Source organism: Stegastes partitus, unplaced genomic scaffold (genome assembly GCF_000690725.1).
Source record: "Stegastes partitus isolate 25-593 unplaced genomic scaffold, Stegastes_partitus-1.0.2 Scaffold63, whole genome shotgun sequence".
Classification (NCBI taxonomy): domain Eukaryota; kingdom Metazoa; phylum Chordata; class Actinopteri; family Pomacentridae; genus Stegastes; species Stegastes partitus.
In genome coordinates, this window is record NW_007577794.1 from 363,761 (window position 1) to 388,175 (window position 24,415).

A 24,415-nucleotide genomic window follows, 5' to 3' on the forward strand; every position below is an offset into this window, starting at 1 on the left:
ATCAGGTCAATGCAGTGCACAGAGACTTATCTGTGGAAAAAAGTCAAATCTAGGAGATGGTCTAAAAATTGTAGCAATTAAATGTAGTTGTTGTGGACAAGGCTGACAAAGAGTCCGACAAAATCTTTGTTTTGCAGGTATTAACTAGTCATGATTGATTTTGTGGAAAATGTGAAAATAATCATATCTGAAAACCCACTTAAACCGAAATTCAAACCCTAATGTAGATGGTGAAGAAGGGCAACTCACAAAGATATCCTCACAGTGAGTGTATAACACACAAACACACACAAAAAGCAGTTCCCACAAACATATACTGCGCGGTCTATGTTGTAATAACATTTTATCAGGTGTCTCAATTCAAAAAACACCAAAAAGACAGAACGCAGTCAACAGCAGCAGCTTTTTCACACATCAGACAATTGCATCTTTGTACTTGCATCAAACCGATTATCTTCATAAAAATTCATAAGTGCACATGCAAAATGGCACATGTCAATGGTACGTGCATGAGTGGCTTATATAAAATGGCAGGGCCGGTAATTAACCCAAGAATAAACAACATGACACCATATCCATACACTTTAAAATCAATTTGACACCCATGAGTGCACGCAGACATTCAGACCCACGCACACACACACACGCACGGACACACTAACACACAGAGCGATCAGAGTGTTTCATTAGTGAGGAGCAGATAGATAACCCTCCCAAAGGAGACATTGACCAAGAGGCCATTGATCTACTGAGCTAAGCCAATCTGAGTGTCAGTGTGTGTGTGTGTGTGTGAGTGTGTGTGTGTGTGTGTGTGTGTGCGTGCGCGTGCAGATGTGTGTGTTTGTGTGCCAGTGGAAAGTGGCCTACTGATGGAGTCTTTAAGTTGTTAGAGTAAGCACAGTAAATCTAATCCAGTTGTGTTTAATGGAAAGAGAAAGAAACAGGCTGTTGACATATTCATTAAGTCCAATTACCCCGTCCAATCACTGCCATCTCACTCACTCACCAAAGAGAGAGAGACAGGGAGAGAGAGAGATAGAGAGAGAGAGAGAGAGAGAACATCAGCAATATTTATGTCTTGGCAAACCACCAACAGAAAGGATTGATAGCACTTGAATGATAAATAAAAAACATATTTATTCCACTTACTGAATGACAACATGGTGCATTTGGAGGCATCTAATTTCATTTGATCTCATTCAAGTCTGGCAGAGTACTGAAGCGTAAATCAATCTGGCTAAAACTGGAATCACTAAATTATACAGTCTTATTGATGATTCAATAAAGCACGTGGGGCTCGGAGGGTCTAATCATGACTTATGGTAATAACACAATGACACAGCCATATTTCCCATAACGAGCTCATTGTAAACACTAACAATCACAGACAAAAACAAGAAAACGCTCTTTCTGATCACTTATCAATTGGACGAGTGTGTGTGTGTGTGTGTGTGTGTGTGCGTGTGCTTAAATGTTTCCCCATCTACATGTGGGGGGACTTGTAATTAGCTTTCTAGCTTGTTCTCTTACATTGGATGTGAAGGTAATTGGGGCTTTTGGACACTCACTCTCAATCTCTGTCAATGCACGCAAGTGTGAGTGTGTGTGTGTGTGTGTGTGTTGTAGCTTCTGAATTCTGGAGGATGGCCAAACCATTACTGTGTGCTCAGCCTGCTCTAAAGCAGCTTGTGATTCATTAGTAATGAGTCCATTTGCAAACTAAATGAGTGTTTGAGTGGCCGAACGGCGACGTGTGCAATGATTGTGTCCACTTACTCTACATTGCTCCGCTGTTTTGTCGTAAAACACACACTCTCTCATGCTCACGTACCTCGACATAAGTATGTTGTAATGCTTTAAAGGCTGTTTTGCACGTGTGTGTGTGTGTGTGTGTGTTTGTTCAGCCAGCATGAAAAGCTCATGTGGAGATAATGAAGTCAGTCAGTTGTGCCATTAATTACTGTTTTACACCTGCTTGTCTCAGCTAATTAGACATGCTGACACACACACAACACACACACACACACACACACACAAGTACACGCACATACATAGTCTCTTTTTTTCACACACACTTTATAGAATCACACGTTTGCACGCACACACACAGAAGCACATATTCGATCACTTCCAGACAAGTTTTTTTTTTTTTTAAATACCAACAAGTCAAAAATACATTCTCATTTTCACTTTGAGGAAGGTGAGATGGCACTGCTAAACACAGCATGGTTTGGGGATCTCTCCTTCCCTCCCATACAAACACATCTACATACACCTCCTTCTCCCTTTCTCACTCTGTCATTCTCTCGTCCTCACACTCTTCCTTCCTGCACACATTCAGTTCCCACTGTCTCTCGGTACACTGTACAGTCTATTCTCTCCGCACACAAACACACACACACACACACACACACACACACACACACACACACACACACACGCACACACACACCATCTCCCTCCGTCTGAGTGTGCGTGTGTGAGACACAGTGTGTGTGTCTCTCCTCCTAGCCCATTTCCTCAACAAAGGCCACAGCTGCTGCCGGTTTGCTGAATAAGAGATGACAGAGCCATAATATCAGGAGATTACCAACTAACGAAACAATGATTTTGTCCAATTTAAATAGCGACATCAGTTGCATCACAAGCACTTTGTATGTCAAATGTGATTTGATAATGTTTGCTATCAAATGAAAACAGTTTCATCTGCACGCAGAGACTCCCTGACTCAGTCGCTCTCCTCCTTTTGTTCTCTCTCTTTCTCTCTGCACACATTTGCTCTGCCTCTCCAACACACACACAACCACACACGCACACACACAACCACGGAGCACGGAGAGCATATGGCTATTTCTCTCCTCTTTGAAGGGTTGCTTTGAAGCTATGGCACCCGTATCGATTGGCGCTCAGATGAGCTAGCTTCACCAGAGCCCTGCGATTATCTGTCGCTTTATTTCAAACAGAGCGCAAGAGAGGGAGGCTTACACACCCATCACTCACTCACACTCTCACAGTCAGTTTATATACTCATACATGAAGCGCGCACAAACACACACACGTCCACACACACAAACGGGGATAATGAGATGAGCTTACACGCCGAATCCCGATACTTAAGGCAAGCTGCGCTTCAGAACCGACAAGTGAGTGGTGAATGTTAAGAGAGTGAGGACATAGTGAAAAGAAAGAGCCTATAAAGTCTGGCAAAGTGATGAAACTTCGGAGAAAAAATTTCCCCCAACAGCTCCACATTGATTTAAAAAAAAATCTAAGAAAATGAAAAAATAGTTGTTTCATTATGAAAATCAGTTTGTGAAAATATAGATTAAAACTAAAATGCAAAGTCCGGACTGAAAGGTTGAGCTCAGGGTCAAGGCTGATGGTTGATTGTGAACTTTTTTTTATTTTTTAAAAAACTTAAAACTGAAGAAAATGTAACTGTGGTGTGGTTTTGCAGACTGTAGCAGGGATTATTCAAAGAGAGGATTTCTGCTTCGTGCCCATAGGAGTGAAGACAGAGAGGGAGCCAGGGTGACATGAAATGTTAATGGTGTGCCCAGAGCAGCAGAACTTCATAAAATACTTGATTTAGAATCTATAGTGGCTTTCAGGAGGAACGAACATTGTCACATCGCACTGAGCTGGAAACTCACACACAGACACACACACTTGCGACGTACCACTCGTGCTTTGATTAAAACCTAAGGCTATGCTGCTAAGTAGTTATTGAGAATAAACATTTCTGAGAGTGTAGTTCATGTGCTAAAGGGGATCACTCCTGGAAGCACAGTCAACAGACACACACACACACACACACACACACACACACACACACATACACATACACATAGATGGTACCAGGCTAAGTAAACATATTGTATTACATCACAATTTATAATTACACACATGCTGCTCCAATTTCTCCCATTTTTCTATGTGCCAATCACATTTACTCAAACAACTTAACGAACCGAGAATGACTCTGTTCATCAGCTCAGGGTCCAAGAAGATATGTGTTTGTGATACTCTGTAGAGCGCAACCCCCTCGGAGGGACTTAATGAGGCCACACACACACACACACCAGATGCAACAACTGCATACATGCATAAACACAGAGGCAAATGTCTAATTGTAGTGTTAAACGCTGGGCCTTATCTTAATGTTAAGACTTGTTTATTCATGATGCTGAGGCAGGGGTGATATTTACTCTGCATTTGTGAGAATAGACAGGCACAAATACAACAACATACAACATACAAATATGTTGCAAATCAAGATTAATAAAGTTACCATATATGGTAACTTGTCTGTCTACGGTTCAAAAAAAGGAAATTTATAATAAATAAATAAAAGAAAAAGTAACAAACTGCAAGAAACATTTATTTAGAAACATTTTAGTTTGCGGTAATGATACTTAGGCAACCAGTAACAAAGTATTTACAAAGAGCTTGGCAAGTTCATTCAGTAACATTTTTCTTGGGGTAGTGGTATTGGCACTAATCTCAAAAAATAAATCGAAATAGAATTCAATGCAAACCAGTAACAAAGCGTTTATAAAGTGCCTGGAACATTTGTTTAGTGACAGTTTTTGTAGGGCAGTGATATTGGCACTAATATAAAAACTAAATCAATGTGCACATGGTTCTTCAACCTCAAGGAGAGGCACAGGGTGGACACATTGAACATCTAAGGAAGTTACCAAATGTGGTCACTTGCCCCATAAAGGGTTAAAATGCCAAAGGTTGGCAATGGTGAAGTTTTAAAAAGATACTTGTAAACATATCATGTTGTCATTTGCAAATGAGTACAATAGAAGGAATAGTTTCACCTTTTTGCGTTACAGGTGATAAAGGGGCATTTCAACAATTCACTATTGAAATTAACCCATTCACTATTCAAGCTTGAGATTCCCACAAAAGACTGATTATAAGCTTGCAGTCACACCATCAGCTGGCGGTACTGCTCATAGTAAACAAAATCTTTACATAAATAAATAGCTCTAGACAAAATAAAATTGTCACCAAAAGAACATGTGATCAGAGACATTATCTGGAAGCAATGAATACCTGGCAATCCATCTTATATATGTTGACATATTTTGCCCTGCTGGTGGTTCTTGATGAGAAAGTAAAGGAATCAACAGTCAGTAGAATCCTCTGGGACCATGAATAACTTCAAAATTTCATGGCAATCCATCAGTTCAATGGTGGAGAAATTTCAATCTGACCAACTGACATTCCCACTTCATGGCTTATAGTGTGGTGGAAAACAAGAATGGTCAAAACTGAAGCAAGCTGAAATATGCGTACATGTCATCGCGTCTATGGAGTAAGCTACAAAAATGGCAATAAAATACTACATTTAGCGTGATGCTACAACCTTACCAGCCTAATAAATCTGTCTAGCTTGTCACCCAGGATGACATCAAGGTCATTTTCTCATATGTTTTCCAGGCTCTTATCTATTGGATACAGGCCATGAACCAGCAGACCACCCTGGACACCACACAGATGGACAGAAAGAGGAACTGAGAGATTTTGGAACTCGGGTTGAACAGTGACAATTTGGACGAGGACACCAATAAAAGCTCAACTCTTCCAGAACCAGAAGATACATTTTCCTATTTAAAATTGTTGGAGTTTCCCTTCAGTTTCCCTTGTGATGTGATGCCTAACAGGAGGAGAAGATTGATTTGATCATTTTTTATGTGATTCTGCAAATACTAGAAAAGAGTATTTGAGTTTATGGTATTATCTTGCTTTCAACCATACTACCCAACTTTACAGAAAAGAGGCTGTGTATACTACATACAAAATGCAACAACCCTGCTTTTTAATCATTTCATTTGCATTTCCAAAGCCGTGTCTTGTTCATATCTTTTGCACCCACTGTATATTTCAGACAAAATTTTCATTCAACACGATTTATCCATTACCTTCGCAAGGTTACCGATTACAGGATATTTGCAGAGGCACACTTAATGGAGTGTGGTTTTTGTCACAGCTGCTTCCATCCAAACAGTTTTCTGTGCAGTAAATGTGTATACTGTAGGTTAATGTTTGTACAGTGGGAGTGTGAGTATGTATATTTTAGGTGTGTATGTGTGTCTTTGTATCAAAAATAAAGAACTGCCTGATTAGCTAACACATCACTTACCACCTGTCTGGTTATATAAAGCGTGGTGTGCATGTCTAAGTCTGCGTGTGTGTGTGTGTGTGTGTGTGTGTGTGTGTGTGTGTGTGCAACAGCAAGGGAGGTCTAGAGAGGTTGAGAGAGGGATGTCTGGGTGAGTAAGTTTATTAGCTGAGGTGGGAGGTTTATGTGTGTGCATAAGTGCACCTAAGAGAACCTGGAAGAAATGAAAATGTGTGTGCGTCTGTGTGTGTGTGTGTGTGTGTGTGTGTGTGTGTGTGTGTGTGTGTGTGTGTGTTTGTATGTGTGTATTTGTACACTCGTTAGGTTGGTATCCAACCATTGCAATCAGCGGTAATCCTGACTCAGCATCAATAATGACCCCATTAGTCACAAACCCCTACTGGTGCACACACATGCACACATACACAAACTTAAACACACACAGGCACACACAGACGCACACACACAAACTACCAGATGGACACCTCCTCTCATTACTGCATGTGTATGTGTGTTTAAGTCATTATGTGATATATTTTAAAAGGACATGGACGCTACATGTAACACTCGTCTCATTTTTATCCATTAACCGAATCCGCGTGGACAGATCAGTCATCTTCACACCACCTCTAATGCTGCTGCACACATTAAAAAAATGTGTAATGTCATTTCAGTTGAGTTTTTTTTTTTTTTTTTTTTGTGAATTTTGGGAAGGTCAGCATTTTATGGGGGAAATAAATCTATTTTTAATTTAAATTCAAATGGAACTTAAATATTTTTTTTTAAATAATCATGATTACAAATGCTAGTTTTTTATATCTTATCGCAGCATGCTTAAAATCCATCTCTCATTAAACATGCACAAATTTGTCCTTTGGGTTGATCATGTCTTTCAATGTACTTTTTAATTATATGCATGCATGGAAGAAAGTTTTCCTTTGACTTTCACACTGTCAAGAAAGACTCACCAAAAAAAAAAAAAAAAGGGGAAAGATAAGAAAAACACCTAACGTAAATCCAGAAGGAGACGTAGGATCATATTCAAATATACAGCACTTTCATAATTAACTTCCTAATGTTGTGCTTGTATAGTTTGCACCATGAACTTTTGAGGATTTTTTTCTGCTGCCACACAGATGAAGTTTTTTTTTTTGCCTGATGTGTATCTGAGAGGTCAGGACAAGCTGCAGAGGACGTCTTGTTATGATCGCTCACTACTGTTTAAACTGAATTTAAACAGTTTTACATGTGTTAAAGCGTCTTTGTTTCATGACATTGCTCATGTGTTTGTGTAGAAAGAGAAAGTCGGTGTGGAAGAGGAAGAGGTACAAAGAACCTGAATAATGATTGCCATCTGTATTATGAGCATAAATGTAAAACCATAAATGTATAAACGCACCGTCGGACACAGATGGTCTGGTGTGAACGATCCGGTGGAAAGCGGCATCGCTGACAGTGTAAAGGTCAAAGGTCACATGCCAAAGGTTGAGATCGAGTCAGCAAGAGTGGACCTCACAGGAGACATCACCTCTGCTCGACCCTGTGTGCGTCTGCTGCTAGTGTGTGTGTGTGTGTGTAGAGAGACACGGATATGCACATATGCACATTGACATCATATTTTCTATTACGAAAGGCTGTGTGTGCCTCTCACAAAGCGCACAATGCAATCCTGTCTTTATATGTTGTGTGTGTGTCTGTGTGTGTGTGTGTGTGTGTGTGACCCTTCGCCCTGCATCCTGACAGGAAGAGCCAGCGGGCTAAGAGAGGAATGCTGGACCCCGAGGTGTCAATCACAGATTCAGATTGACAGACGAGTTAGCTAGCGCTGCTCTCACATTCACCCACACACTCTCCCTCTCAGGACTGCACTCTGTCACTCTCTCAGGCTGACTGTCTTTCACTCCGTCTTCCTGTCTCTGTGTCCTCTCTGTTTCCTCTCTGTCTCTGTGCTCTGTCAATTCCCCCCTCTGTCTCAGTTTTTTTTTTTCGTCTGTCTCGCAGTCCGTGTCTGTACATTCACATGCTGTTTGCAGTTTGTCAATCCCCACCCCCCTACTCGCTGTCTCTGTCTGTCTCTCAGCTTGTCTCTTCTCTTTTTCTCTGACAGATGGGTGCCTCGAACCATTTCTGTTTCTGTTTTCTCTCTATCTCGATGCATCTCCCTCTTTTTTGGCTTTCTAGTTTTCTATGCAGGACATGATGGTGGTCAGTCATGCATGCACACATTTGCCATGTATGTGTGTCAAACATCTGTCTGTTTAAATGTGACTTCATGACAGTTTGGGTTTTGTTGTCCTTAGAAAGATAAATTTGAGATTTATTTTTACTTGTGGAATAGATGGATGCTGCTTCTTGTAACAGGGACACAATTAAATGCAATAAAAATATATAAGAGGACCTAAATTTGGCAAATATGGGATTCAATTCATCATCTATATGCACACAACATAGACTCCTACATTTAAAGGAAAAATTAGCCAAGATTCAGCCTGATGTGAACCCCATGTGTGCCATGTTTAAAAATCAAACAGGGACTTCTATCCACACTTTTTGGACCAAAACTTGTAAGTACTGAGGCGATGTACTAAAAACTCTTTTAAAGATATCTGGGATCCATCTCAATCAATCACAATATCTGGAGTGGTTGCTGAAGAAGCTAACCTTACAAAACTCATACCCACTGGATTAGACATCTCAAGCAGGTGGAAAACGACCAAGTTAGATCCACTCTGATGGGATCTACTGGTAAATTCTGGAAGAACTGGTATCTCACACGTCAAGAACTGCAAACTGCTCATAACATCCTGAGGATGATTGTATCCGAACTTGACGTTGCTGAACTGTGCAGCAGGTTAATAGCGGCACATCTGTTGCAAGTTGCCATGTTCTGAAGTGCGCTGTGTGACTAAAGTTTAATTTTACTTCTTTTTATATATTTATTTTTATTTTTTTTATTCCATATTATTTTCTTGAAACCAAAACACAATATTAATTAACAGCAGAAGAAAACTGTTCAAACAAAAATGCTGAAGCTTGAAGATTAATTAACTGAGGAAGTATTTGCGCTGCAACCAAAATGCTTGCAGGCCAAATATAAATTGATTGAAAGCAGAACTACTTTGATTGCAAACATTAGCGACTGTTAAAAGTTAAAAGTCACAGTAACGAATAATAATTTTAAGGAAATTTTTTTTTAAAAAAGCAAGCAAGAAAATCTAATCTAAAAGGACTGTGCTTGCAACTAACTGTGAGACAGCAGTGCTGATGTAATACCGCTCCTGGCTGGAGTGGATATCACACAAGAGTACAGTGCTCGAGTTCCAATTCAGAATAGTGGATAACTCATTGTTTTGAGTAAACTCAACCCTGTGATCGCAACTCTCGAAGTGGCTATGTGCTCATATGACTGAGGTTTTAATACTATAGTATAGTATAACGTTTTTTGTATTAACCCATATCTGGTGCTGTCCAAAATGCATTCATTGTCTTTTTTAGCTGAGAAAAAAGTGGTCCTTTTAAGTTAAAGCATTCTGAAATGACATGAGATGTCCAGATTGTGCCAACACGGCTGTCAGCATTGCTGTTGCTGACAGACTAACATAGTGCAAACCTGACCACCAGTCACAGAGCCTGACAATAAATTTGTTGTGGTGTGATAACAGACCTGCATTTTGGCACCACACGTCACTTTAGAAAACTAAGCATGATTGAATATAAGTATGCTTTTATTCTGTTGCTAATGTAGAGTGTTTTGTTCTATGATCTGTAAATCTGTAGCCTTGTAGCAGTGTTCTAATTCCACTGCTTACCCCACAAGCATGTAGATGGAGGGGCAAATTATTGCAGTGTAATAATACTGCAGTGTTGTAAAATCCTTCCTCAGAGAAGTGTAAACTGAATTTGGTTGTTATGTGATCAGGCTTCGTTGTGGACATCCTGGTTTGTATCTCATCATCTCGCTAGTACCTGTAGCCACACACCCACTCCAACACAGCCCCTTGTGTTGTTTTGATGCAGGGCTATTTTTGGCCTTGCAGGATAAGGAACAGTTGTGCTTTATGAGCAATTTCTTGATGACACGGCTAATATATATTTACACTTAAATCTGTAGAGGAAACAACTGAAAGCATAATTACAGTGTGTTTCATTAATGTGGTATTTGTACTTGACTAAGCTGGGTCTTCAGATATTATTGATTTGATGTGGAGCAGCAGGGAGGGGAGACGTATTGTTTCATTTTCATGCCAAAACTGACCTTTACTCTGAATAATTTACTAATCTCCTCTGGCAAGGCTAAGTCTAGTTATGCATGCCTACAATCACTTAACACACATGAGTTTTAAAAGTGACATATGGATTCTAATTTGGTTGCAGTGGGATAAATCGATCAAATGGATCAGACCCCTCAATTTTAACAGAATTCGTAATAACATTGGACTTGCAGAAGAATAGTAATGAGCAGATGGTTTTTGCATGTACAGTAAGAGCCGTGTGCATTTGTGAATATATGTTCTGCTTTGCATTAAGGCAGCCAGTCTTTGAAGTGTATGTGTGTTTCCTCTTGGGGGTCATTAAGGTGTATGAATAGTCTATTAGTGGGTTTAACACACTCACTTTCCATTCAATTGTCAAGTGAATTTGAAGCAAACTAACCCCATTCTAACTCACCATATGTAAGCTGCAGGTATAAGGCTGCCATTGGCCCATTATTTTAGTCAACATTCTCCCTCCCTTCAACTTCCTGTGTGTTACCATTTTCTCCGCCCCTGAAAACAACAGTAGCAACCTCCAGGCAGCAAACTACCACACTGAAACTGAAACTGACAGTTTTGCAGAGGATTTGGATCATGAGGTCTACTATTATTTTGCAGTGGCTTATCCATTTTAATGACAGCGTTTGTCTCCACGCGTGAAAACTGTCCCCCACCAGAATTATACCCATAACTATTTTGTGGGAATGCCAAAGCTTTGCTTAGCTCCGCCCACAACAACTGATTCAAACAAGCCACAGCATTTTTTCCCCCGGTAACAATGACGGTATGGTGCAGTGGAGAAGACAGTGTGGTGCTAAGACGTAATAGTTTTTTACATTATAGGAACACTGCTAGTGACCTTTTAGCCACAACTTTCGTCCTTACAGTGCTTAACCTTTGAGAACTGTGGTTTTAAATAACAATGTGAGACCAGTGAATGTTTACCAAATTGCTTTCTGATCAGCGCGTAAATGCATGTTTCACCTGGAACTGACAGAATGAATTCCTTTGTGTCTCTAACTGAGTGTGTTTGAGTTAATGTTTAGGTGACAAAAGGTGGAAAAGTAAGAGAAACTCTATTCAGTTATAGCACACAGCCAATCTGTCAAACTATATTCAGACTGTTTTAAAAAACATAGTGTAGCCTCTCGTCCTATTCTATACTCTGTTCACATTTTTCTTATTCTATCTCATTCCATGTTCCCCTGCATAATCTTCACTGTCTCATCCCTTTCTTTGCCGTCATCCTCTGATTCCCCCCCCACCCCGGCCTTCTTCATCTCCCTGTGTACTGCTCTATCTTCCATCTGCTATTCACCCCCCCCCCCCCATCGCTTTCCTTTCGTCTCGACACCTGACAGAGACAGGATCCAGCAGTAAATCTCTTAAAGCACAGTCATCCACCATCGTTCACACCACAAAGCTGGGGGAGAGAGAGAGAGAGAGCTGGAAGAAAGACGGTGACATGGGAGAGGGAGACATTGAACGTTAGTTTGTTGAGAAGGAGAACAAAAGATACAAGATAACAAAAAGACAAACAGACACAAAATGGCCCGAGATGCAGGCGGTGGTGAGGGTAGGGGGGGGAAACAGACACTGATGGAGGTGCTAAAAGAGTGATGGAAGGGAAGAGACAGTGAGAGAGGGAGATAAAGACACGAGCTTTCACATAACTCACACACAGAGCAGACAGTAGTCCATCCATGCACACAACCACACACACACACACACACACACACACACACACAACAGTGGCAGGATGAGCAGCGTGATTAAAATTCCCCTTGGGCCAGAAGACATCCTTCCTGCCCTCGCAGAGTGGAGCATGTTGGGCTAAGCTCCTTGGGCAGAAAGCCTCAACTTATGGAGGACCACCACTCAGCTCTTGACACCTCACTTTAACCTCCGCATGTGTGTGCATAAATGTGTCAGCATGTACAGACATGTGTGAAGCAATGCAGCAGCACCAGCTATCGTTTTTTGTTTTTTTTTTAGTATTTTTAAATTGCGTCTACACTCACGACCGCAAATCTGTCCTCGTGCATGAGTCTACACTTGCAGTCATTTTTCCTGTATCTGTGTACTCGAGATTGTGTTTCCGTGTGTGGGTATGTGTGTGTGTGTGTGTGTGTGTGTGTGTGTGTGTGTGTGTGTGTGTGTGTGTGNTGTGTGTGTGTGTGTGTGTGTGTGCGTGTGTGTGTGACAGCGGGCTGGGCAGAGTGTCCATAGCCGGTGGTTTATGGCTGCTGAGGTCTGATTACATTGGTGTGACTGGAGGGGTGAGCAGACTGGTGGTTCTATCTGTCTTCTGTGTGGCTGACTGAACAGACACACAGCGAATGGAGACGACTCAGCCAGGGACACTTGGCCTGCCTCCCAGAGATCTCGCGGAGATGCAGCCACATAATGGATTCGCACAAGAAAACACATCTGATTCATACTTGACTTGCAAATTTCCGTGTCTGTTGTTTAATTTGATTATTATTTAAGTTGAAAGTGTTTAACCGTGGTGGACGGGAAATTGCAAAATAAAGGATATGCTTATGTGTAAATGCATATATTAGCACATGTATAGCGGCCGTCTCGCCTTGAATGCTTTTTCCACTTGCGAAGAAATGAATGTGTCCAAGAAATGAAGTTAGGATCAAGGGAGAGAAACTCTTTTTATATAATAATAATTCATCATTCTGTCCTTACCTGACTGTGTTAGCGGGCTGCCGGCATTGGCAGAAGTGGATAACCCCTGATTTATGCTCCTGATCCCAAAGAACATGACCTGAATATATTTACTGGTGAATTCAATTTTATAAGTCAATTGTATGGACAAGTACACAACATGTATTCAACAAGTAACACTTCCTGTTCTATATACAGCATACAGAGCCTCCAAGAAATCTTTTTGATTCTATTCTTGTTGCTATTTTTTGACCGTAAAGGCCAAATTATTGGCCAATATTGGCTTGTCTTGTATTTATCAGTATGAATGTTGGTAGAAAAACATTTATCAGATTACGTAATTAACCCCTACTTTTCAATAGGGCTGCAACTAAGGATTATTTTAGTGAACAATTACTTTTAATTAGTTTTTCGGCAATCCTGTGTACATGTTGATTGTAAGAAGATGAAACCAGAAAAGTTCTGCAATTTTGCTCCAAAAATATTAATTGACTATTAAACAGTGTCAAATTAATTTGCCCTCAATCTAAATTAAAATTTAATTAGCCGTCCCCAACCCCCCCCCCCCATATATATACATACATATATATATATATAATTTTTTATTTTTTTTTTAAATTTGTGGGTAATGTTAGTTCATTACTTCTCTATCTTCCCCCATTACTGCTCAAGCAGTTTGTAGCAATTTGCCGGCTCGCAGCGTAACAAGATCCTCCGCTGCAGGAAACTCGTGTTTTAACTCTCATGTTAGGTTCTGGTCCACAAAGGTTCCTGCTTTTTCCTTCAAAGCCCCCTGAAAGTGGAATTCTTTACTACAGAGTATGAGCGAGCACAGTACTATTAAACATTTACATTTCAGTTAGGAAAAAATTAAAAAAGGTTGAAGGATAGTCGAGTAGTCGGGCCCAATCCCAATCTCCACCCTTAGGCCTATAAGCACTAAACCCTCACAGACTTAACTGACGTCACAGCCATAGTGCAGGAGTGTCAGTTTGTGAGGGCTTGAAATAGTCTTCAAAAGAAGGAACTGGACAAGTTCTTCAGAAGCAAAGTGAATTTTTACTCATGGTTTGATCGGCTGCTTGGTTTATTGATTACAGTATTTATATATTTTCCCAAACCACTTGTGGGAGACTGTACCCAACCTCGGTATAGCGCAAGGACAGGTGTTTGGGATGCACAGTAGGAATTATAGAGGCACCACTTTCACTACAACAAGTCAGTTTACCATCAGAATGACTTTGAAACAGTTATTTTACAGCAGAATAGCTGCCTTTTCAGCATGTCCTATCTTTGGCTGTAATTCAGATCTATTGTGTTTATTTTGAGGCAAAATGTTTAAATTCACTTTAACTGTCAGCTAGTGTTAAATCTTTTATAGCATCCACCTGTGCATCGCTGGATCCCTGGCGTCACGGATGAAAATGAGCTCTTAGCTATAATTGCCGCAATATACGCATTCCTCATTTTCCTTAATAGCTATGTAGAAACTCTCCAATTGGAATTACCTGTTAAAATCAGATATCTATTCTAATTAAATCAATTGTCTGCTCCAAAGAGAGTTTGATCTTTATATAGAGTGAGGCAATGCTTTAAGGTGCTCTTGCTTAATGATAACCACGATGGATTTATATAATACACAGTGGGATAAGGCAGAGGTAGCATGCTTTATCTTGTGACTAAGTATGCACTAGTAGGAGCCTGCCAAGAGGGAAGGAGGGAGAAGTGACAGAAAGAGGGGAGAGGCTGAGATGGTGAAAGGGGGTGGGGTGTCGAAGAGAACACAAGACTAGATATTGTTACATTTTTTAAGAAGTAGCTAAACCCTTAGTGTTCTGGGAATTTAAAGACAAGAGAGGAAAAAGGACAAAGACGGGGCCCGGTGGACGAGTGTGCATGAGAGAGCGGCACTGTTAAAGCTCAGATATTAGAAGCGAAAGAAGGAAAATGAATAGATGTGAAAACAAGAACAAATGAGAGCGGAGTGAAAGATGGAAAAAGACAGCAGAAAGGTATAAAGATGGACAGTGATGTATCGGTGTGCTGGGCAGTTCGGTACGAGCGGGGGTGACTCCCAAGTGTGCGCACAGTATGGAATTAGAGAGAACAATGTGGCGTAAAGTGATGAGGGACTCTCAGATGTGTGACACTGTTTCTGTTCACTTGCATCGGGAGGAATCACCTTCTACCAGTTTGCATTTGAGAGACAGAGTAAGAGAGAGAAAGTGAGAGGAAAACAACGACAAGCAGGCAGCAAAAGAGAGTAATAAAAGAAAGATAACGAGAGAGGAAAACTTGTGTGTGTTTGCGTTCATGCCTGCACGTGAGTGTGTGCACAGCTGAGTGCGTGCGAGTGTGTATGTCTGATTTTATGTGAATCCTTAATGTGGATGAAAACCAAGGCTTTAGGTTTTTAATCAGCCCCATCTGAGCGTTGTATGGGGACTCTGAGAAGCTTTCATGTAGAGTTTCTCTCACGCACACACACACACGGACGCACACAAAGCATCCCCTCATGCCTTCTGTTCTAAATTTACACCTAACATGAGAACAGGAGAACGGGGGAGGAGGCAAAGAGGAGCAAATCAAGGTAAGTAAGTGAAGACGGAGAGTGGAAGGAAGAACGGCTGAGGACAGAAGTAGGTGTGGGATAAAGACAAGAGTTGAAGGTAGAGCACACAGGAGAGCTAAAAGAGGTGTAGACAGAAATGAGGAAAAAGCAAATCTAACAGAAGGGCAGAAAAAAAAAGGAAAGGAGAGGAGCCAGATTTGATTTAGACAGCGGGCAAGAGACATGGAGAAAGAGAGGGATGGAGAGAGTTAGATAGACTGGGAGAGACGGAGAGAGCGAGAAGGACAGCGGTATATTAGTCAAGGTGTCCAGTCTATGTATTGCCTGCTGTGCAATACCACCCCTCTGATTTACTCTGCCGAGTGACTGATGAGAGGGAGGAAGAGAAGGAGGGATACAGAGATGAAGGGATGAGAGAGAAGGGAGGTCTCGCAACGAGCGTTTAGGCCAAATTAACGGCACCTCATAAATTAGACTAACAGCCAAACCGGAGAGGCTGGAGGGAAGGGGCTGTAGCTGTGTGTGTGTGTGTGTGTGTGTGTGTGTGTGTGTGTGTGTGTGTGTGTGTGTGAGTGTTCACGCAAGTGCGTTTCCGTGTACACAAGCAAGTACGCTTTGTGCATGTATGTGAATGATGACATGTCAAGAGGGAACAATTTGAACCAGTGGAAACAGATTACTCTCTGATAAAGTAGTGATATCCAACCGCTCACTCATATAAACACAATCTTCTCTTGATTATCACACATAGTGAAGCGTTTTCTTCTGCATGATGTACTCATAAACTGAAACAGCGGGGAGACTGTACATATTGAGCATGCCGAATTCGAGTTGCCCACCTTCCACTCATGAAACCTTTTCACATCACTGTCTTTGCATAAAGCACGATTAATGTGATTCTGACGTGTTCGCCTGGTACATTCGAGTACATCTAAAACCATATCTGATTAAACTTCGATATATTGCTGAATTTCGATATTTCTGCATATGTACTTTGAAGGGAACATGATTGCACGGATTATGTTTCCTTATTAACATGGAAATGTTTATATTAATGTAAACTGCTCGATGTCAACAAAAAAATATGCAGACTAAATATATCTGCCAAATGCTTGATGTTTCATTTAATCTCCCGCCAAATCTGCTCCTGGCAACCAAAGCACGAGTAATGTTTTTAAGGGTTTGTTTAGGTTCTTGGATCATGATACGGAAAGGTAGTGGTCTAGGTTAAATGTTGAAGAAGTAAATGGTAACGTGAAGCCGACTTAAGATAGAACATATACATTTTTTCAGTATTTTTCATTCAACCACCATATTTTCCTAACTTTAACTATGCAAACCTGGTAGTCTAAACATGTTGATATGTACAACGCTGAACACAAATCTACTTCTCAGGTGTCAAAATCCCACCCTTTGTCGACCCAATCCTCTACCCCAGCCTCCTCTCTGTCCCTCAGCAGTATGTCACATTGAAAAGCTGTCATGACTCCAACTTTGTCACTGGCTTTATTTCAAGCTGAAATTACAGTTTGCCATTTTCAAAGCAATTAGATGTATAAAACCACACTTTGTAAGCAACAGAACTACTGTATGGGAACATTCTGCTTACTTAGGCTTGGTACAAGTTCTATTCCCCTTTAGATAATGTATGTTTTCTGTCACTGTTCAAGCTACACGTAGCATAAATCCTCCTGTATACGTTATTTATGTGACTCCCTTTACATTCTAAAGAAATGTTAACTCTGTCAGAAGTGCAAGCACTTGCCAATCGCTGTGTGATTACAGCAGTGCTTGACTGAGTGAGATACTAATACAAACACACACACACTCCACAACACAACACACACAGACACACACTCACACACACAATAAAACCACCCACACACCAATCTTGGCAGTGTAGAGTTGATGCTCAGAGTGATTAAAGTGGCATGCTTCTGAGTGTGTCACCTGGGTGCTGCTGTATCTTAAATCAGGACAGTGGGGCTCAGATTGGGTATTGACTGGCCCGCAGAAGTCTCCATCCATCACGCTGAGAAACGATAGCACAGAGGCCACCCTGATGTAGCCATATACCACTGATGTTGCTCACTGGCTGGCTGAGGTGACGTAAGGTTAGGGTTATGGCACAAGCCCTTATTTATGCCACATGGTGAGCAGGCGGAGAGCTGCCGCGCCTCACGGGCAGATGTGGACTGACAGGCAAACACGTCTGACGTCAAGATATGGATAAACACGCGCTCACCAGCTCGCGCAAAGGCAAGCGCACCTGTGACAAACACGAGCTGACAAACACATATGCTCAGACATGCAACACTTATCATAAGAGATAAGGCTTCCTTTTCAGTCTCGGTCCTATTGTCGCTCACTCTCAGTGATGTGCACACACACGGGTATGTACGCACGGGCGAACGCACACACACCCACAGACGTACCACTCTGTCTTGAGGGCCTGAGCAGCATCTTTTGACTGTGTGCCTAATGATAATAAATGAGCCATCATGGGTGGGGAGGGAGGCACTAAGTCATCCCCTTCATCGACAGGAGGAAGACTGGGAGCCCCAAGGTCACCCCACTGTCAGCATCACTCTCCCTAATGACTCTTCTTGTTCTCTGACATGCACACATGCATGTGCGCATCTATACGCACGTACAGAGAAAGCAACACAAAGTTCATGCCATGTTCGCAGTCGTACGCTGCACACACACACACGTGCGTACACAGAAAGACAAACACACCAGACACCACCTGGAGAAACCTGCTTCAAGAATACTCTGTGGTGTGAGATGAACTGTATCTATCTTTGAGATAAATCCAGTCGAAGTGTTTGCCACAAGGTGAGATCATTTCACATTTTAAGTGTACTTGGGACCCTTTATCGCAGGTTGGATGTGAAGTTCAGCTATAGAATATGTTTCAAACGGTTTCCTTTGAAGAGTTTTTAGGAGCCTGAGAAGTTTTATCATGTGTCACAATAAATGTAGATTTTATGATTTAAAAAAAAAAGACAGGAAATATCAGCTAAGTGTCATTTCACAACCCCAGACATTTACAGTATCTTCTGACCTCTTGGCCTGTGAACCCCCAGGTTGGAAAACACTGTTCAAATTCTTGTTTTTTCTTGATATTACCACACCAGTCAGTGAAAGCTTATGTTCAGTGAGGCATACCGTACTCCAGCTTTTTTCTGGTAGTACCCCTTCCCAGACCGTGCAGACTATACAAGAATATCACCAGCCAGCTTTTCCCATTTAGCAAAACAGCAACAGATCAGATGAGGAAAGAGGAAGACAAGCATTGCATAACTGAAACATGTCTCTATAACCTTCCTGACCCTCCTGACTTCCATCCCTCTCCCTAATGAGCTGCCATGCACTGTCATCTCTCAGAGGCAAAGACCAGAATTCAGATCCATAGAGGGGGGCCAAGTAAATTCCTCCAGCCAAAAGACACAAACCAAAAGGAGTCCAAGCGAATGTTATTAATGCTGTACTAAAAATGTACGTTTGTGGGAGAGAGGGAGCATGAGAAGATGCGGTGGAGAAATGAACAGGAAGGTAGCGCCTTCACTTTCAACTGTGGGAATTCTTTTCACACACACACACGCACATGCACACATACATGCATGGGCACACACATACACACACACACACGCACACACACACACACACACACATACGTTGCAAGTTTAGACTGGAGCTGTAGAAAGCTAATTTGCACCACATTGAAATGCATCTCAATTAAAGAGAAACACATCGAGGTGCCAGGGGAGGAGAGAGGAGAGAGATGTGAGAGAACGGGAGGGAGGAACGGGGTGTGAAACAGATAGTGTGTGAGAGTATGAGAGTAATAGAGGGGTGGGGGTAGAGAAGGGGGGTGAGCTCAACTGTATTTGGCAGGGGAAGAAGAGAGGGGAAGAGAAACAGAGGGGGAGAGAGAGTGTGTTTTTATCTCCCTCTCTTGGAAAAACATCTCATTTTGGGATGAATCAGATTTAGACAGGGTGTTAGGAGGTTGAGGCGCAGCTAAAATCCTAACTAACTTCAACCTTGTTATCACCACCTCTTTGGTTTGGCGCCAGCACACCAGGGCTGTCCCTGCTAAAAGTGTGAATGCCTCTGTGTGTGTTGTGTGTGTGTGTCCGTGTGTGTGTGTGTGTGTGTGTGTGTGTGTGTGTCCGTGTGTGTTTGTATTTGTACTCAGATATTTTTAAGCCCAAGGCCAAGCACTGTTTGACAGAATGGGTGGATAAGTACAAGACACAATAAGGTTTTATAGCTCTTGGAATGAAGTATGTAGGCAAATGTGTCTGCAGGCCTGCATGAATGAGTTCTTGGTATTTTTGAGATGTGTCGAATGCTTCATTTGTCAGATTTGTCCACATTAAAAATTAGATAAATGTGAGCGAGTACATTTGAATGCATATGTGCTGTTACGTGTGATTTAGTGAGTGTGCGTCTCAGGGAACAAACAACAACCGGAGGAAGCAAAAATAAAAAAAAACGCGCGCAATCTGTCACATGGAAAAATCAGGATTTGTTTTGTATGCCGCTACCATTTTGCATGGATTGTCATGTTCATAGGACTGTGATGGTGCTGCCAACCCACCATCTTAACAACAACAACAACACCAAAATACAAGAAGAGACTTTCTTTGATGCTGTCGAGGGATATTCAACTTGTTTGCTTTCGGAGGCGCCCCTTTAACCCAGCGTTTGCATTTTCTGAAACGTGCTGGAAGTTACACAGCTCTTAGAGTGAAGAGCATTAAGGGAAATGAAAGTCCTTCTAATGTTACTCTGGGGTAAAATGTAGTGCCCTGCTTCTGACTGCAGCGCTGTAATGCCATCATCACCGTGATGTAATGCTAACCCTACCTGTTTTGTTACCAGTTAATCAGATGATCAGCATTATAACTATCATTAAGAAGAGCCGGCGCAACACTGTCATCGTCATCATCATCATCTGGACTGCCATCAGCGACACCATATCAGCACATCATCTGAGAATACATCTCATTTTCACCTGACAAAAAAAAAAAAAAAAAGAACTGATGGGGGTTGCAGAGGCTAAATGATTGGTTCGTTGCATGATTGCCTCGCTACCTGTTTTGTTACCAGTTAATCAGATGATCAGCATTATAACTATCATTAAGAAGAGCCGGCGCAACACTGTCATCGTCATCATCATCATCTGGACTGCCATCAGCGACACCATATCAGCACATCATCTGAGAATACATCTCATTTTCACCTGACAAAAAAAAAAAAAAAAGAACTGATGGGGGTTGCAGAGGCTAAATGATTGGTTCGTTGCATGATTGCCTCGCTATGTCTGCAGCGAGGTTCAAACTCTCTACAGGAACATCTGTGTGAATCCCAGACTGAAACTCATCTTAACATAGTGCAGCGGGTAAATCAAGGAGGGATGACACGGGACACTTTCCCATTGAAATGAATTTTCTTTCGTACATTATTAGTGTTACCTTAAACGTAGCTCCAAACATAAAATAAACTCTGATTATTGAATACCCACAGCTCGCCCGCTGGTGCCTTATCATTTCTTTCTGCATTTTCGCCTCAGCTATTCGGCCACTGCGAAAAGTGAAGATACTGTGTGGTTGAACCTGAACTCTTGTCTTGGCATTTTCCTTTCATGTGACCTGACTTATAAGCTGCCTTCGATTGTGTTTAAGTCAGTGGTCTTGTTTGGTCAATCCTCTTAGCTCACCTTGTTTGTGCTCGCAGTCCTATAGCTAAGCTAAAATAAGCAGTGGCCTTCTTTCATATAAACCTCATGCTGGTGACAAGCATGTCAAAGCCGGAAGAACGCGCTGTGTATCAGTGACAGCTCGATATATAAATATATAAGCTAAGAGAAAAACTGCTTACATGGGTTTTTCCTTTTCCTCCAATACTATGAGTTAGCATAATCCCTCTCTCTCCTTCTCCCTGTCCCTCTTTCTTTTTGCTCACTTATTCTTTTCCTTGCATACACATGGCTGAGCAGAGCCGACTCACACACACACCGACACACTGGCACACACACACACATTCCTTGGTACATGCCTCACAAATGATGGCCCCATACTGTACTTGGACAATAAAACACATCAGCAAACTACTCAGACAACCTCCACCGGCACTTTGTCTTGTCTTCTGTGTCTTTATGGCCTCTCAATCTGCCCTTGATGACACCGCTTATGAGCCTTTAAGCGGCCCTCTGTTGTGCACGGCCTGACAGATCGAGTTGTCATTACATTAAGTAGGGACTCTCTATTAGTGCAAATGGTGGCACATAACCAGATAATCGGCTGTGGACAGCAAGTGTGGCTATGTGGGAGGTGAGATGCTAACGGATGGTGTGTGGGAGAGTAATGTTTTATGTTGGAGAAAGTGTGATATCTCCATTATAGACAGGCTTAATTGATAAACAGGACAATAAAAGCAGCAAATGGCCCCATAGATTTCTGCCTACAGCGCAGCCAACAGTACTGTAGGATGTCACTATATATAATGGGCAGTAATGGCACTGACAATAATAGCATATTAAGTAGAGGCTTTAGAACAGTATCAGATAATGTCATCATTGTGGAGAAATAAAAGACTAATAAAATCCCTCTCATAATAGAGGGGTTAGCCGGCTCTTCCCTGAGGGATCCCTCAAATGTTTCTTTCTTCTCACACTTCTCTCACCTAATCTCTCCTCTCCACCCACCCCCTGTATTTTACTCCCCTCCACCCTCCGTGATAGGAATACTGACAATACCGGCAATTGTCACAAATGGCCACGATTAATTCCCATGCATAATGAGCGAGAACTTCGCAGCCATGGGGTAATATATATATATATAGATATAAACATGAAAAATGTGAAAGAGAAGCAGCGGAGGAGGTGCTGCGCTACCACGCTCCTGGTTTTCTTTTCTACTGCTTCTTAGCATGTGGAAACAATTCATTAAGTGAGCTTTTTTTTTTAAAAAAGAAAAGAAGACAAAAGTGTCATTTAGACACGCCCGTTTCGCATCAGCACAACAAATCAGAGTCGGTACTTTACAATGCATTGATATCAAGCGACAAAATTCTGGCCAAAGTGAGCTCACCACAATATCCGGATCAGCGCTCGGTGTACGGAGAATCCCGAGGAGTTTCCCGTGTCTTTCTTCACCCCAAGTTGAAGACAAGCGATCGGATCCCACAGTCCCGACTCAACTGCAAAGAGGATATCAAATTAAAAAAAAAAAAAAAAAAAAGATCATTAAAAAAAAAGAAGACCACAGTGAGAGAAAAGCACATCAAGCCGGTGGACGCGCACATCCCGGGCAGGCAATCGAGGTCAATCCCCCCTCCCCATCTCCTCCTCCTCCTCCCTCGCCTTTAACAAACCCACCCACCCAAAAAGTACATCAATAATTACACACGTTTAGCTCACTAATCCGGGGCTGTACCTTTTAAACGAGACGGGATGACCACCAGAGAGTCAAAGAGACGGGAGAAGAAAAAAGAAAAGGACCGGGCAAGGCAGCGGCTGTCAGATTTGACTTCAAACTGATGCTGACGATGCGCACCGAGATAAGCTCCGGAGGAGAGAGAGAGAGGAAAAGAGAGGGAGCGAGGAAGGGAGGGAGACAGAGAGGGAGAGAGAGATGCAGGAGAGAGAGAGAATCCACAGAAATGAATTTAAAAAAAAAAAAAAAATTCACGACTTAAAAGTTAGGTTACTCAAGTAGGTCAAGATGTGAACACAAAACCATCCTTGCTTATACCACGTGAGTTCATCATAGAGCTCTATAAAATATTCCCAGTTCCACTGAGTTGCAATAAAATACTACAACTAATAAAATAATGAAATGCAGTCCGCCCACAAGGAAAGACTGAAAGCAAGATGGAAGTGGTTAATTATTGCATGGGCTTTCTGCTGCTCATACAGAAAGTTTGAATTAAACAAAATGCAAGAGGGATATTTTCCACCTTTTTGTTCTCTAAGGTGCAGAAACCTGGTCAAGGACTCCTACAACCTTCTTTCTAGCATCTCACTTGCAATACTTCCCCATTCTGTTAATTCAAAAAAGAAACCACATATCCAAGCTTCCCTGCATATACAGTCTCACCTATTAGAAACAACTGGGAGTCTTACTATTCCTCTTTTTCTGCAGAGAATGAACACAATAATCAATCATGGCATATTGTACTATGAAATACAAGAGTGAATGCAATGACACTTTGTGATTTGCCTTTTGTCGCAGCTTTTAGTGGCAGCGTTGGGCCACACAAAGACCTGAGGAAAATTAATAAAACATTAATGATGTAATTCCTTAAGCTGTGCAGGAAAAAAAGTGTTTTGCACAAGAAGTGTCACGCTGTATATTTAATGAGTGCGGCTCTTGTCGGGGCTATATCATCTACTCACTAAATTGATGAGACAAGGTGTGTCAACATCTGGGTGGTTTGCAACCTCAGCTAAACATTTTCCATAGGGGGAAACCCTGCATGTACATTACAAAGACAGGAGAAAACAAACATATGGCACACTACCCACACTGTGTGTCAAACACAGTATATTGGTGGTTCAACCAAACAAATTAAACGTACAAAGCTTTCATTCAAGTCAAAGCGATTACAAGCAATGGCTGAGTTATGTCATGTTACTGGGAGGCTTCTACCATCAGGATTAATTGCATGCATTTCCTTCATTTGTGCCCACACAGGTGACACTTCCTGTGCCTCTCTGGGCCTAACTGGTTTGCCACAGCCGTGGCAGGGTGCCACATCTTAACC

The 24,415-nt window shown here is 41.7% G+C and overlaps 1 protein-coding gene across 1 annotated transcript in view; it reads right to left on the bottom strand.

Moving 5' to 3' along the window:
* Positions 1-22,810, bottom strand: part of ptprdb (protein tyrosine phosphatase receptor type Db) — a 162,447-nt gene extending 139,637 nt beyond the window's left edge. The window contains exon 1 of the mRNA XM_008275996.1: positions 22,741-22,810. The gene's annotated coding sequence lies outside the window, so the exon portion shown is untranslated. The remainder of the gene's footprint in view (positions 1-22,740) is intronic.
* Positions 22,811-24,415: the final 1,605 nt, after the last annotated feature.